The sequence below is a fragment of the Danio rerio genome, chromosome 24 (assembly GCF_049306965.1).
Source record: "Danio rerio strain Tuebingen ecotype United States chromosome 24, GRCz12tu, whole genome shotgun sequence".
NCBI classification, from domain to species: domain Eukaryota; kingdom Metazoa; phylum Chordata; class Actinopteri; order Cypriniformes; family Danionidae; genus Danio; species Danio rerio.
The window spans coordinates 15,764,634-15,781,216 of record NC_133199.1 but is presented as its reverse complement, the minus strand read 5'-3'; the positions used below and the strand labels follow the sequence as shown (position 1 = coordinate 15,781,216).

The 16,583-nt window shown below is 36.9% G+C and overlaps 1 protein-coding gene and 1 long non-coding RNA gene across 9 annotated transcripts in view; one reads left to right on the top strand and one right to left on the bottom strand.

Annotated features, from left to right (window-relative positions):
- The window catches only part of ncoa2 (nuclear receptor coactivator 2), a 207,566-nt gene that overhangs the window by 131,524 nt on the left and 59,459 nt on the right, over window positions 1-16,583 (bottom strand). For all 8 annotated transcript variants that reach the window (XM_009297336.5, XM_073940585.1, XM_073940586.1 and 5 more), the window contains 1 exon segment: window positions 11,065-11,151. The gene's annotated coding sequence lies outside the window, so the exon portion shown is untranslated.
- Window positions 8,861-14,663, top strand: LOC141380692 (uncharacterized). Its single transcript, XR_012399354.1, has 3 exons — window positions 8,861-8,991; window positions 10,955-11,215; window positions 12,645-14,663. It is a non-coding gene; the product is annotated as an uncharacterized lncRNA (long non-coding RNA).

Genomic DNA, 16,583 nt, shown 5'->3' with positions numbered 1-16,583 from the left:
TGTTTTATATGTAGTTGATGTTTACTGTCACTTTATATTAAAACTTTTAGTCCCAGTTTAATTGATGGACCACTTTTCCACTGCATGGTAAGGTACAGTTCGGCACAACTTGCCCCTGCTTCAGTTTGGTATTACCATTTCCACTGCAGTTAAGTTCCGCTTAAAGTGAGTGGGATCATCGCTATAGTTGTGCTGCCTCGATTGCCATGAATTCTATTCCAGGTCATCCCATCAAGCTCTTGCTTGATCCACTCCATGCCTACCAACAAGAGGAATGTCTGAACCTCTTCTACTTAACATGATGCTGCCTGTTCTTTTTCTTGCAGTGGGATAAATACGATTTAGTTGTGCGATCCAACAATACAGCAGCGGGTACTGCTGACTAGCTAAGTACAGCAAGTTTGGTGGCCTGTCACAAATCCAGTGAAACTTCTAGTGATGACTTTCTCGGACCTCAACTAAACGCGGTACTAAAGAGTACCAAATACTAGGTATGGAATGCAGTGGAAAAGCCCCCAAAAGCTGAGCTGTACTGAACCTGACTGAGCTTGTGGTGTGCAAAATGCTGACATTTAAAAAAACCTTGAAAATAATTAATGAAGAATCATATTTTTAATCTGAAAATTACAATAGAAAATCATAGCTGCAAGCAGCGATGAAAGGGGCCTCCCATAAAGATGCATAAATAACCATCTTAAAAAATTTAAAAACCTGAAAAAAAAGTCAGACATTCGTCTGTAACCAGGTTGCACGAGGACTGACTCAATATTGGCATGTGGATGTCTTCAGGAGAAGAACCTCATTGAACGTGAATTTTCCAGGCAGATCAGACATTGTGTGGCTGAGTTATAAGTACTTCCTCTCATGGCGATACACTGAACATTGTCAGTACGCCATGGACTTGCTCTTCGATGAAACCCTAGATCTTCACAATTTAACCTCACAAAGGCCTTTGGATTAGTCCGACAAAACTCGTGTTTTAATCTGATAAAATTTTTAGAAGGAGTTTGCTGTCATTTACCGTTTTTAGCAAGTGGTGTTATGACTAACTAGATATTGGCATGTAAACTTGTTCAAATCAGGACTCTAATCAAACGTGTGGATTTTGAGGCAGATCAGACAATGAATGCCTGAGTTATAACAAAGTCCTTTTTCATGGCAAAACATCAAAGTTTGTGAGGCCACCACAGACACGCTCTTCAACGAAAACTCTAGATCTTCGCATTTTAACATTGCCAATGCCTTTGGGTGACAATACTTATTTTTGATGTTGATCTAATAAAATCGGTAGGGTGCATTCATTAAAGTACAAAGCCTGGAACTGCTAAAAACTGCAGTTATTTGGCAAAGGAAGCTAAAAATATCCAACTTCCTGTTGGGTTTTGGATTTTGCTGCAAGCGACTTTTTATAGGTATTGTCATGTTTGATGCGTGTGCCTATTTTCATATTGTGAGTGAATTGTAGCTCAGGGGCCACTCAGTCAAGAGTGCATAGGTGGCACCGTTGAGCCATTTTGCCATACCTACTTCTGGAACCTATAACAAACGTAATTTTTTACCATTTCTGTTTAGTGTGCAAAGTTTTCTGAGTTTGAGCATGTTTAGACCCTGAAAAATGTAATTTTTATTCTAGAGAAAAATACTAAGAAACAGAGCAATTCCATTATTTTGTATAATAAAACGCAAACAAAATATAAACAGCGTTTTTGAAAATGCAAATAAATTTTCATTTAAAGGCAAATGCTCAACACAAATCATTGTATGCATGTATAAAGTACATTTTAAACAATCTACTGTACAAGGAAAAGACAATATTATCTTGAATCTCCAGCTCAAACTATGGGACAGATTCTTTGCAAGCAGCTTACAGCAGGTTAACGTGCACCTACCAAAAGACAGTTGCAAACTTGCCAAACAAAGCCCAACAGGCATCTCAAGAGAGCAACAGAGGGAGACTCAATCTATCATTCTCCTGGAGTAGACAAAGAGGCAGCTTGCACCAAAGCTTCATGTGCCATCCCTGTAATCTTGTGGCTTGAACAGCTCAGAAGGATCAGGACTGGTGACACACCCTGTGCTTGTAGGGGCCTCGAACACAGAGAGGGCACCGCTTCAGGGGTCTTTGAAGGGTTTTGGGTAATGACTAGCCTTACTGTCAAGAACAATGTCCTTGTTTGACCCTCCTATGCAGACCGGAGTACGATTCAATCCAAAGGGAATTGCATAATAATCATACGTTAAACCTCGCCACGTAAATCCAACCTTCGCGCTCATCTGATGGCACAAAGCCCAAATCCAGCCTGAAGTTGAAATGAGTTAAATATCTAGGTGGGGGGGTGGATGTACGCGAAGCCAAGGTACACAAGAGCGTGTGGAGCTGTTGCGAACAACCCACAGCTATTACCCAACATTACTGATTACAGTGTGGAGAGATCCCTAAGGCCGATGGGGATCGTGGTTATGCAGAACAGATGGGCCTTTATTACAAGCGAGTGTCTGAGGGAGATTTGCAGGAGATTCTGTGTTTACAGCCTCTTCTTCTGACAATAATGAGCCTGAAGATGAAACGTCAGCTAGCGCGAACGACCAGAGACAGGAAGTGAAGGAAATGAAACCTATCAGTGCTGATGGAGAATATGTGCAAGACTTGAAAGTCTAGAAAGAAGTTGTAGTAAACAAGCGATGGACAAGAGGGGGGATGGGGATGGCAATGAGCTTATGACTGAGATTGAAAGAGCGAGAGATGAGGAGGAGGAGGGGAGGAGGAGGAGATCGACACACTCTCCTCCCCTGAGCCGCAGGCCTGGTCTCCAGCCACTGTCCCAGATGGCTTGACTGAGAGAGGGAAAGAGAGATGTTCCTGCCACTCATAAGCTCCACAATTACTGAGAATGTAATGGTCTTAATGTACCAGCATCATGCAGGCCCAAAAAGCCAACGTCCATTTACCGAAGCCAATCACATTCATGAATCTTTTAAACTGACAGCCACTTCAAGCTGCCACAGGGAGAGCGCCGTATAATAAACACATTAAACGGCAAACGGCTGGGTCTGGAGCAGCTCATGGGCAGACAATGCTTGTGGCTAGAAACAAAGGGAGATGAATGGATCTCCCTTATCTGTCCATCAGAAGTGTACAGTTTGCTCTAGCACTGAGCCTGTTGGAAAATTTCGAAATGCGGGGTTAACTATATTACCGTAACTGAAAGTATAACGGAGAGGGGGTTAAATGTCTGATGTGTATTGATGGGTTTTGGGTTACAAGAGGCACAGATGCAGTGAGAAAAATCAATAAACTTCTCCAGCGAATGCTCGGTGGGAGGGTCCACACTCTGCAGCTGACAAACCGAGCTTGGAAGATTAGATTGTCGACAAGCTTAAACGCCACCTCTGTTTTTGGTCGAAACAGTCTTAACGTATGTCCCAAGACTTTATGGAAACAAGAGCCACCTTACATCGATCTTTTAAAGCAATTATTTAACCTATAACAAGTTATTTCAACATTTGTTGGGCAAGGTGTATTTGCCACATCCAAAGCAACAGTTCTCAACTTTGACCTCTTTACTGCTGAGTTTAGATCCAAATCTGATCAAGCTGATCTCTGCCTGTAGCTTGCCTGTGAGTCTGAAGACTTTTATTAGCTGGTTCAAGTGTTCAAGTTAAGATGTTCTAAAACATCTAAAAGCAGCAGTGCCACTGACCTAATATCCTTAAGTTTATTTCTAATCTTAATAAAACTCAGTGAATCAGTTTATCAAAGTCTTCAGACATACAAAACTTTTATTCAAGTGTGCTTGAGCCTGTCTGGGTTGAAGCTAAACCCTCTAGGGATGCACTCACACTTTCTGAACCATGCTCAGGCAAGTTTTCCGGTTCGTTTGACAAGTGTGAGTGCTCCGAATTGGGCCTTCCAATTTAACTTGGTTGGAAAAGGTATGCGGGAGAATGGTTCAGTTTGGCATTGGTGTGGTACGCTTGTAGTGTGGGTGTAAAGCGCGCCTGGAACCAAAACTTAAGATGCAACGTCACATTTAAGTGATTGTTTCATATGGATTTATTAATCATTCTTACCTTTCAATGAACGCAAACTGTCATAGTTTATTAAAGATACAAATCCCTCACTGCATGTCAGCTACACCTTCAGCAAACCTCCTAATAATAATAATAATAATAATAATAATAATTCCTTAGATTTATATAGCACTTTTCTAGAAACTCAAAGCGCTTTAAACATTGGGGGGAATCTCTTCATCTACCACCAGTGTGCAGCATCCACCTGAATGATGGCAGCCATATTGCGCCGGACTGCACACCACACACTAGCTGATTGGTGGAGAGGAGACAGAGTGATGAAGCCGATTATGGCTTCGTTACCAGGCCATGATGGACAGAGACCAGTAGGCAAATTTGGCCAGGATGCCAGCATTAAACCCCTACTCTTTTTCGAAAGACATCCTGGGATTTTTTGATAACCAGAGAGTCAGAACCTCGATTTAACATCCCATCCGAAAGACGGTGCTTACTGAGCAGTATAGACTCCAAATCAATATATTTTGGCGTTAGGACCCACACAGACTGCAGGTTGTGTGCCCCCTGCTGGCCTCACTAACACCACTTCTATCAGCAACTTAGCTTTTCCATGTGGTTTCCCATACAGGTACTCATTGGGCGCAGCCCTGTTTAGCTTCAGTGGGTGACCATGTGAGAGTTGCAGAGAGATAACTGCCGGCGTGCAGTAGGATTACATTTATGATAATTTTTGTGTCAAAAGTTGTGGATCTGTTCAGCAAAATTTAATTGGGTGTACTGCATCTTAAACAACTAAAAATTATACAAAACAATATAACTAAAGAAATCTCCACTGTGCTGATCGAGAGCGCTTCTCTTTCTGTTCAACTGAAAAGTCGCATAATCTTTGACGCAAGCGTGCTCGGCTCAAAAGGCAAAATGCAGTGTGGGTGCAGACTGTCGGGGGAGAGGGGAGGACAATGGCATTTCGGCATGATTTAAGGCAACTGTACCTAGTGTGAGTACGCTCTAGGACAGGAATTGGGCACCGCTGTGTTAGAGGTTCCTGTAAAAGTAATGTCTGTCAGTCTGAAGTAGCTCAAGAAAGCTTTGTAAATTTTAAATTATAAGAAATAGGCATTTAACTAATTAAAGAATTTCTGTAGACAAACCCAAAATATGCCATTACTCTGTTTCTCTGAACAAAACGTCCAATAGGGTCTATTAGAATTTGCAATATTCCGAAAAAAAATTACTTTGTGACAACAAAAATGAATAATACTTACACATTTTGTTCATAAAGTTAACACACAGATCTTCTGGGGGTGTATTAAAGAAAGATCCTAACTGTAAAATCTTATATCTCTTATCATATCCGTTTTGTAACCATGGTAATTCACTTAGGATGACATTTAGCTCAAAAGCCATTACAGAAAAGCATTTCCTAAGTGCGTTTCCTTATCTTAACTACAGATAGGAAGGTGGAATTACAGAAACTTTTGTAGTCTAAACTTTAAGTCAACCCCAAAACTGTCCCAACTTAGAATGATTGTAATTCTGCTGTCCAACATTGGCATTACAATTATGGATGGAAATGAAGAACGAGGATATTTATTGGTAGAAAGACTCTTGGAAAACCCTAAAGATAAGTAATAAGTATAAGTAATAGCAGACTGTCGCACAATATGATGATGATACAGTTAGCACAGAAACTGCAACCAACATTACAGAGACCAACAAAGAGTCAGAGCATTACTGGTTAGAGTGGAAATGACTAATGCTTGACTTTATCCATTTTGTTAAAGCTAAAGCCACGATCACAAAGCATTTTTCACCCTATTGACTTTCACTCATACGCATTGCAATTCTGCAGACTGAAAACGAAAGCTTGTATGACAAGTTTCTCATGTTGCTGCATTCCAAAGTTCAAGCTTGCTGAACTCTGACTTGGGATTTGGCATCATGTGAATGTGTGATACAAAATAAAGCTCAAAACATGAATCCTCTGTACAGAAATGTAAAACAATGAGCTATCGCTGTGGTTAGCACACATTCAGCTGTTAGCTGTGGTCATCTCACAGCAAGAAGGACGCTGATTCGAGTCCTGGCTGGGTCAGTTGGCATTTCTGTGTGGAGCTTGCATGGTTTCTGTGTTCCTATGGGTTTTCTATAGGTGCTTCGGTTTCCCCCACAGCCCAGACACATGCGGTACAGGTGAATTGAATAAACTAAATTGGCCATATTGCATGTGCGTGAATGAGTGTGTGGGTGTTTCCCAATACTGGGTTGCAGCTGTAAGGGCAACTGCTGTATTACACATATGCTGGAGAAGTTCATTCCACTGTGGCAACTCTTAATGTATAAAGGGACTAAGCCAAAAGAAAATTAATGAATGAAAACAGACCCAAGATAAGAAACTTTCTGTAATACACCCCAGCATAAATACAATTGTCCCAAGTAAAAATAAAAAAAGCTAAAAACATAAATAAACCACATCTCTAGTCATTCCCACAAGGCTTCTTTCAGTCTTTATATCTAGTATGCAATTTAAAAATCTCGGAATTGATACAGAATCCATTTATCACCACAACTCAGCTAAAATGCTAACTCATGCTAACAGTCTTGTTTTTGAGCTGAAGCATTTGAATGCAGACACTTGAATCTACACAAGCTCCTTTCTAAATGTATCAGAGTACACTGGCATATCCTTTGAAGTTATAAGGATTACCAGTTTCCTTCTATTTGCTTTCTCCTTCAGGCTAACTACAGTCATTGTGCAGAAACAATTTGATCGGAATCTTGCAAAACAACTTCTTTTGAACAAGATGTTATTAGCGTGCTAATAGCTAGTTACTAGAATAACAACTCATCTGTTTTAATGGCAAAGGCGTGTGATGTAAATTCTATCACCTCAATCATTAATGAGGTTTCACAGAGTAACTCAAAAATGCACATTTAATAAAATCCTGCCCCATGACAGACAGCTCTAATACTGGTTTCTAGAATGCTGATCTAGGATTGGCTAATTAACATGCAAGTAATCTAGGTGGTTAAAGGGATAGTTCGCTTAAAAGTTTTAATTCTGTCATCATTTACTCATCCTTTACTTATTCCAGACCAGTTTGAGTTTTTTTTTCTGTTTGTAGAATGTAGAAAAACCTGTAACTATTAACTTCCATATTTGTTTATCCTACAATGAAAGTCAGTGGTTACAAGCTTTAACATTTTTCAAAATATCTTTCTTTGTGTTCAATGTAAAAAATAAAAAATACAACTTTGAAACAAGTGAAGGTTGAGTAAATGGTTATTGAATTGATGTGTTAGGGTAAACTATCCCTGTAACTTCCTATTTTGAAGTGTGTGTCTAAATACAGGATACTTTCCTTGAAGGGCTATAGATGAGCGGATGACGTTGTTGATGTGCATTATATATATATATATATATATATATATGGACAGCGTGAACTGACACCACATGCATCAGCTCACAACACTCAGCATAACCTGACACACGGACTGGAATGCATATACAGAAAATTCTCAAATCACTTTTACATAATCATCAGAATTTGATGATTGTGCACATTGCACACAGAATGCATGTTTCTGTTTCTCTTTTTGGCGCTGTAGTGAATTAAGCAGCTCATGATTTGCACATTTCATGTGTGCATTACAGATAATTCTAGAATGCATTACAGACAAATATGAACATGTACAGTCTGCTGTGGTTTTTAATAAACCCTTTCATGTAAATGGCAAATATTTATGTCTCTAACATATTCTCACAAAAGATAAATAGCACACTAATAGAGTATGTGGTTCAACTTCGTTAAAGGAGATGAGAAAATGAAGAATAAAAATATAAATGCAAGATACAGACATGTAATGTCAGACTAGATGTGAAGAACTGAACAAAAGTGGAATAATATGCTCATTTTATTTGGGTTTAAACCAGGGGTGGCCAAAATTTTCTTATGAAGGGCTAAAAACTAAAATTTATTGAGGGTGGAGGGCCGGAGATAAATATACCAAACTATAAAGTTGTCAAAGTAATTTTTTAATTTATTATTGCAAATATTTATTCATTCTTTCCTTTTGTTTTCGGCTTAGTCCCTTTATTAATCTGGGGTCGCCACAGTGGAATAAACTGCCAACTTATTCAGCATATGTTTTACAAAGCGCATGCCCTTCCAGCTGCAACTATTACTGGGAAACACCCATGCATACTCATTCACACACATTCAGCCTGGTCAATTTAGCTTACCCAATTCACCAATAGCACGTCTTTGGACTTGTGGGGGAAATTAGAGTACCCAGAGGAAACCCATGCGAACACGGGGAGATCATGCAAACTCCACACAGAAATGCCAACTGACCCAGCTGAGGCTCGAAGCGGTGACCTTCTTGCTGTGAGGTGATCGTGCAACCCACTGCGCCAAAATGTTGCCCTGAATTCATGTTTATATGAAATAAATAAATTAATTAAGACTACATAAATAAAAAGAACACCTAATCAACATGTATAATAATCTCGCAATAAAGTGACAAGACAAAACAAAACACGCGATTAAACTGTTAATCTAAATGAACACACGTGAAAATTAACAATCAGCAGAAATTTCACACCCTCCTCTCCTACAGCGGCATGAATCTCTCAGCTGTTTTTTTTTTTTTTTGGTAAGGTGTGCGGACGGTCAGTTTTGTGGAGGAGGGCTGAATGAGAGCCGTGTGCAAACAGCTTATCCTCACTGTCATCTGCTCCTAATGACAGCTGACAAACTACTAATGCAAATCCCATCTGAGCGGCTCTAGTAGCCCAACCCCCTAGCCGGCCCTCGCCCTCCTCCTCCTCACCGCGCAGGACAATCAAGCTGTCCCACCGCTACATACAGTCACCGATTCACGGCCTCAATTCCTGCTCTCTGATGGTCAAGGCGCTTCAGTCACAGGACTGGCAGAGCAATGGTTCAAGTAGAGCAGGTGGTGAGTGTGACAAACACACATGCTGTTCTCAGTGACACTAACTGGAGCTGGAGAACTACTCAACTACTGCTGATTGATTTTAGGAATGCTTGTGCTAATTATGTTGGGGATTATTATGTCTATTAGTACTTGCATGCATGAACAAATAAATAAATAAATAAATAAATAAATAAATAAATAAATAAATAAAGTGTATGTATATATTAAATGTCCTGTGATATGAAGCAAAAATTCTGTTGGTTTTAAGGGTATCTGTAAGCTTCTGTGCTCCAAAACAGTGACAAAAAGAGTGTTTAGAAAATGTAAAACTAATATAAACATCCAAAGCTTGCTCTTCATCACTTCTGCGAGCTGTGATAAAAATAAAACCCTATTGATTATTGTTTTTGTAAAAGGGGAGGAGCTACTCTAGTCGCACCCTCTCTTCATTTTAGATTAAATCAAACATCGAATACAAAAAATGCACATTTCAAAGCACATCACAGCACCTTCAAACATGTCTTTTCATTATATATTTATATACCAAATATGAATATTAATTTTGACATTTAAAATGTGTATTTGGGATTTTAATATAATATAATATAATTTAGCTATTAAAAAAAGTTTTCATGCACATATTTCTATGCATATAAAATATACACTTACCGGCCACTTTATTAGGTACACCTGTCCAACTGCTCGTTAACTAATATTTCTTATCAGCCAATCACATGTCAGCAACTCAATGCATTTAGGCGTGTGGACATGGTCAAGACGATCGGCTGCAGTTCAAATCGAGCATCAGAATAGGGAAGAAAGGTATTTTTAAGTGACTTTGAATGTGGCATTGTTGTTGATGCCAGACAGGCTGGTCTGAGTATTTCAGAAACTGCTGATCTACTTGGATTTACACAATTTTCACCATTTCTAGGGTTTACAGAGAAAAAATCCAGTGAGCGGCAGTTCTGTGGGTGCAAATGACTTGTTGATGCCAGAGGTCTGAGGAGAATGGCCAGACTGGTTCGAGCTGATAGAAAGGCAACAGTAACTTAAATAACAACTCAGTACAACCGTGATATGCAGAGGAGCATCTCTGAATGCACAACATGTCAAACCTTGAGCTGGATGGGCGACAGCAGTAGAAGACCACACCGGGAGCCATTCCTGTCAGCTAAGAACAGGAAACTGAGGCTAAAGTTCGCACAGGCTCACCAAAATTGGACAATGGAAGATTGGAAAAATTTCGACTGGTATTGATGCTGACCATGGCCATCCCTTTATGACCACAGTGATTTTTTTAACAAATCATTATAAATGCTATAAATTAAATGGAACAACTACAAAAATATAATTAAATAGTATATATATTTGTGTATATATTCATTTTCTTTAAATTATAGTTAAGCAATTATGATATGAACAAAAATGCATTTATATAAAAATATTTAAAATATGCATTTATATAAAATATAAACATAGATTTTGTATATATTGAAAAAGGCAAAATTCATTAAATAAGCATATTTCTGTTTTGTAAGAAGAAGAAAAAATCATTTTTGGGTACATGAATTTTTGGCTTATTTCAATGATTAACTTTTTTATTAATAATGAATAGAAAGAAAAACTGTGTGTGCACATCTTAAACATTTTTAAATTCAGGTGCATGATTAAGACCCAATGACGACCTTGTAAGGTCAAAATGTTGTCTAATTAAATTGCCTTTTAAGAGCTGAAGAGGCAGTGAGATGATTCTTTCTACTTTTACAAACTTTTTTTCTTTCTATGTTAGCAAACTTTTGATCTATTAAACCCGTTTTTCAACTAGATGAAAGAAAAGGAAAAATGGAAGTGATCTAAAGGATTCAACAAGAGTGAAAACAAGCTTCCTTTTTTTTGCTACTCAAACCAAACACAGAAAGGAAATGATGTCACGCCTCCCACACAAACCACACACCAACTCACACTTTCATTTGTTTTGCAGTATATTACAGTCGTGTCTTCTTCATCTCCTCACCATACACTTTCAGAAGCACACATCAGTGTATTAACCAACAGTCTGCTGGAGGAAAGTGAGTGGTTTGTAAAGCTCACCTTGGCTTCAGTCCAGACCGGGCCTCAGGGCATTTCTGCAGCAGTGGCTCCACTGGAAATCTTTGGGCATTATTCACTTCCCTCAATCTGTCAAGACACAAGAACCACGCAGTTAAGATCTCAACAAAGAGTCGATGCAAACTTTGAGAAGGTAAAACACAAGCAATGTGATATATTATGCAGCAAAACCTTATTGTTATTGATTGTTTAGAGCAAAGTGGTGCAATTTGTGCAATAGCATTTGTGCCGAAGAAAAAAACGATGGACCGATACAGAAAGTCAAAAACACAAAGAATAACAATATAGCAGGTTTATAGACTGAATTAAAGAAAAAGAAAACAACACAAAGACAAAGGAAATCCACACTACAGTAGGTATTAGAGCTGGAAGATATTGGAAAAATCTAACATTGCAATATTTTGTAATTCTGCGATATATATTGGGATATAAATACAATTTCACCAGATGACTTGAATAGCTCTATTTGGAAATTATTAATCATATTAGACTGGTTGGGAAGCTTTTGTAGAAAAGCATTAAATATAATAAACCTTCTACAATTATAGAGCAATGCAATTTAAAAAGATACATCAGAAATAAATAAGGATTTATGTAACTGTAACTGGATTCTTGTTTTATTTGTTTTGATCATGGTGACGTTTGTTCCTCGCCACCGGCTTACTTGGTTTTGGGACTTGTGGAGCTGTGGATCGATAGATTTGCTCTTCAGTGTTTGGACTTTCAGCAATGAAATTTATACTACACTAAACTGATCTAAACTAAACTTCAATTCTGAAAACTGGACTGACACAGTTTCAATTCACTAGAACCTCTATGTTAAGCCGCTTTGACACAATCTATAAAGTAAAAACGCTATATAAATAAACATGAATTAAATTAAACAAACCACAAAATTATGAAATAACAAAAAAGTTAAATCAATAAATAAAACAAATATCAAACAATTAAATGAATAAATGAAAAAAAATATTAAAACATTGAGCTGTTAAATAATGATAAAGAAAATAAAATAAATTAATAAAAACTATGATTTTTTTAAATAAATTTAAAAAAATTGTTTACTTTGCATAAATTTTTAACCATTTCTTACTGAATTTTAATGTCTATCATTTAAATAATGACACTAAATCTACTACTCAAACAACCACAAATAAATAAATACATAAATAAAACATTGTTCATTATTATATATTTGCATAACCTTTAATAACGTTTTTATAACGTTTGGTTTATTTTTAAAATATTCCAATTCCTAAAATATTTCCTTTAAATATTTCCAAAATCCTCGTGGGTTGCTTAATACACTGCTCACAATAAAATAAATGAATGAAAAGCTGGAACAATAATGAATTTCTTTGGATACTTTTGAGCATTCCTGTTTCTGTTTACAGTGATTTAGCAGTATTATAACACATTCATATTGTATGGTCTCACAACATAACAAAAATGGAAAATAAATCTTTTTTTAACTTTGATTTTAAAGTTGAAACATGACCTGGACCTGATCTTAAGCCATTCTGTCAGATTCAACTGCTTATGTACGTTTCTATTGTTTTAAGGTCACACCTTCGCTTGACCTCACTGGAAGTAAACAGTAGGCTTTGCATGACATCACTTCCCTGAGTCCCGTCAGCTGTGAGTGCAACACTTGAGCTATCCTCTATCAGAGAGCTATCAGAAAACTGAAGAGACAGCTGAGTTTTCCCAGACCTGTCAGGAAGAGTGTGGCTATTCTTAAAAACGGCACCGAGAGGACCAACCACAACGACAAAACCCACAGAGGTCAATGATCCGATGGCATCCAGAGCCTTTGTCAGACACATGTGGAGAAGTCTTTCTTTGCCCTATAAAGCTTTTTTTTAAACTATGGAAGTAGACATATGCCAATTTTCAATAAATACATATATATTGGTAATATGAACATGCACGATATTAATATTGCTGGGAATTTTAAATAATTATTTAAGCTTTTAGAGTGCTTTTTAATGTGATCTTCCTTTATATAACGGTCATGTTTGGTGTCATTTGACATTTTATCATTTGACAATTTATTGTAGTGATGAAATCAACAGAGACATTGATGAATTTCAATGTACAATCTATTTACTATTGTTGAGTCATGGCCTGAGGAGATTATGTTAATGTACTTCTCCCCCATTTTATCTCCTCAACTTTGCTTTGATATTTAGCTGGTTTTGGGGGTTGTTTTTCACTAATGTTTGACAATGCTTTGCTCAGAGTATAATAAGGAATGATAACTGTTGATCAGAGAGAATGGATTTTACTTTGCTTCTCCCGCACACCGGTGCATAGCTCATATGCTAACAAAGGTCTTTGTTACACAGCAGTGCGTTTGTTACAGCCAAGTCAATGATCTAAATATACAGTCCGTATATTTAAACAAGCAACTTCTTTCTCTTTATCAATGTTGATAACAGCTTTAATGGAGTCAGATTAGTTACAATGAAGTCAGATAAATGATTGATTTAAACACGCCATCCTTCAACTGTTTTGTTTCCGATTACTGGGTTAGATTAGCAGCGAAAGCTTTAAGCTAGGGCTGGGCGATTTTTTCGATAAATTCGAATTTACGTTTTGATGACAATTTAATTTTAGATTAATTCGAGGAATCACGATAAAAAAAAATAAAAAAAAACTTGATACATTATAATGGCACCAATGCGCTTTGGTTCACTCTCTGTATGAAGCAGGTCATACACCAGAAGTGCTGCTCGGCGACGCGCCGCGCAGCGCCATGGATTTTAGAATTCTAATCATATACATACACCGGCGCGCCCAGCCACCATTCAAGACGCAGTTCATATTTCAGCCGCGCCACAGAGCGCCATCTGATTAGTTTCATGTTAAATATCATGTGAATGTGCGCGTCTGGTGTGTTATAGTTTCGCGGCGCTTCTGGTGTGCGACCTGCTTGACTGCCTGTTAAAGCGTGAAGTCATCTAGGATTTTACTTGTTGCATTACTCTGAGTCATGTCTGGATTGTCAAGACATATTCCCTCATCAAGTCGATAAATTCGATCCCAACATGTATGAAGGACAGAAAAACCTGCCATGAGAAAAACCGTGCCGGTCTTAGTTCGAATTGCGTTGATATATTGGTTTAAACATGAGCAGAGGTGACCAGCTGACAGCTGTAGCAGTGAAAATGAAAGTAACCACCCCCATAACGTCATTAAGCGAACCTAGTTGAAAACCAGACAGATCAGGCAGCATAATACAGAGTGGTGTAAAGCACATTACAACATGTCATTCAATCAGAAGAAGACAAAGTCAAAGCAGAGCTGACAGCCAATCTTTCCTAGGCTCAGCAAAACTTGAAAAAAATACCTCTGTATTCCTGCAACTGCAACATTTACACAAATGATTTATTCAAATCTTCTGCAACAATATTCAACTAGTGAATTTGTTTTACATTTATTTACACCTTGTTGACCAATTTGTGTATGGCATGGCCCTTAAAAATACAATGTTCCTTAACCAGATGATTTTTTTAGGTTACTTTTAAAGAGAATGTTACTTTAGTCATGTTGTTGTAATGTTTAAGTTGACTAGTTACAATAAAACAAATTAAATAAAAAAATCGATCGAAATCGTGAATTGGTCAAACTTTATAAAAACAATTTAGATTTTTTTTTTTTTTTTTTTTTAAATATCTCCCAGCCCTACTTCAAGCCTTACAGAATATTCAGATTGTATTTAGTAGTCCTTTACATAACAGTGGCAAATGCTTGGGGACTTAATTGGTTATTTTAGTAATTCTTACATGAACATTTTCATATGTTAATCTATAGTAGATATGCTAAAATCTTGAAAATTCTATGACTATTTAGGGATGTTGTGTGTTTAGACTGTGTAATAAGGCTCCGATAGTTTACATTATTTAATTTAATTAAACTCATGATGAAGTCTGCAAAAAAAAAAAAATAATAATAATTATAATAATAATAATTATCTTAGGTCATGTTAATAGGTGACACTACCCATCAGTAGGGTTTATTTTGTAGCTACTGCCAAATAGCAAGTTAAAATCATAGCTGTAATCTGATTACAAGTCTAATCATTTATTAAATGGAGTTAACAACTCATAAAAATCCATTGTATTTTTAAACTAATATTAACATAGTAAATCTGTCTTTATCTCAAAATTTTGAATACATTCAAATACATTAACTAACATGCAATAATGAGTCTTTAAGTGTTAGACAAAGTGTAAGACATTTAAGGCAACATAAAACTACATGTCAGTTAAAATATAAACAATCGGTGAGGTGTTAAAAGATAAATAAATAAGGTACAATGAGGTGCCATTATTTTCTACACTGATAAATGGAAAAGTCTAAAACAAAAGGAAACTTTTTAGAATTAACTCATTACTTTCATCAAATCATAAATAACCAAAAACTCAAAGATTTTGTGGCACAAAACTACAGATGTATATTGAATATAATAATGTAAAGTTAGGAAAACAAAGAGAAAATAATCCCGAAGGGGAGAAAAACACACTGAACATTTGACCACAGATATGGTTATGATACTAATGTCATGTTAAAAAAATTTTATGAAATAAATTGCAATGGGTTTTTTTGTATAATGGATAATCAGATAAAGACTTCTCACTCATTATTTTTTGCTCAACATTAACTGAAGTGATTTATGTTAGGGTTTTTTCAAACAGATGTTCCCCAGATTAAAAGAGTGACCCAACGTTTAAAATGCAGAGTGGGAAAAAAAAGTGGATAAATTGTCAGAAAAGAAACAGATAATGACGATCAATTGAAATACGGAGTGAACAGCTCACCTCCGAATCAAAATGTGGTTGTTATTGGTTCACCATATGTGCACTTTTCAAATTAACATTCTTTCAGAAAATGTTTTTTATGACAGACTGAGAATTGCTGAAGACTGATAGTTCTGCTATAGTTAGTAAAACACGATGAGACCTTATGGAGCGGTCATGTTTTTCAGCCAATTATCTTAAGTGAACTACCATATGAGAGAGATCCGTCTCTGCAAATGGTGAAAAAGAAGAAGAGTTGGATAGTTAGGTTTAATCAGTCATCTCCGTTCTGGCTTTCTCAAAAAATTAAAAGGGGAAAGATTTAATTGGAAAGGGAAATACAGTTCCACAATACTCTTGGTACTCATATAGGGTCTCTTACAAAGTTCAGACAATCTGAATGTAAAAAAACAAAACAAATTAAGACATAAAGGTCAGCTGATAAACCACACTCTCAGTGAGCTCAAGAGCCAATATGAGAAAAAAAACAAACCATTAGGCTTTCAAGACAAGACGACATTTTGCAAAAGTACTAAAGATGCAATTCAATTAAACTCAAGATTATTTGTATAACACTTTTCACAATAATTATTGCTTCAAAGCAGCTTTACAAAAGGTGCATATTACATTAAAGACTAATTCAGAAAGGTTAAGATGTGTATCATTTCAATGTGGTCATGTCATTGGCCCTTGAACATT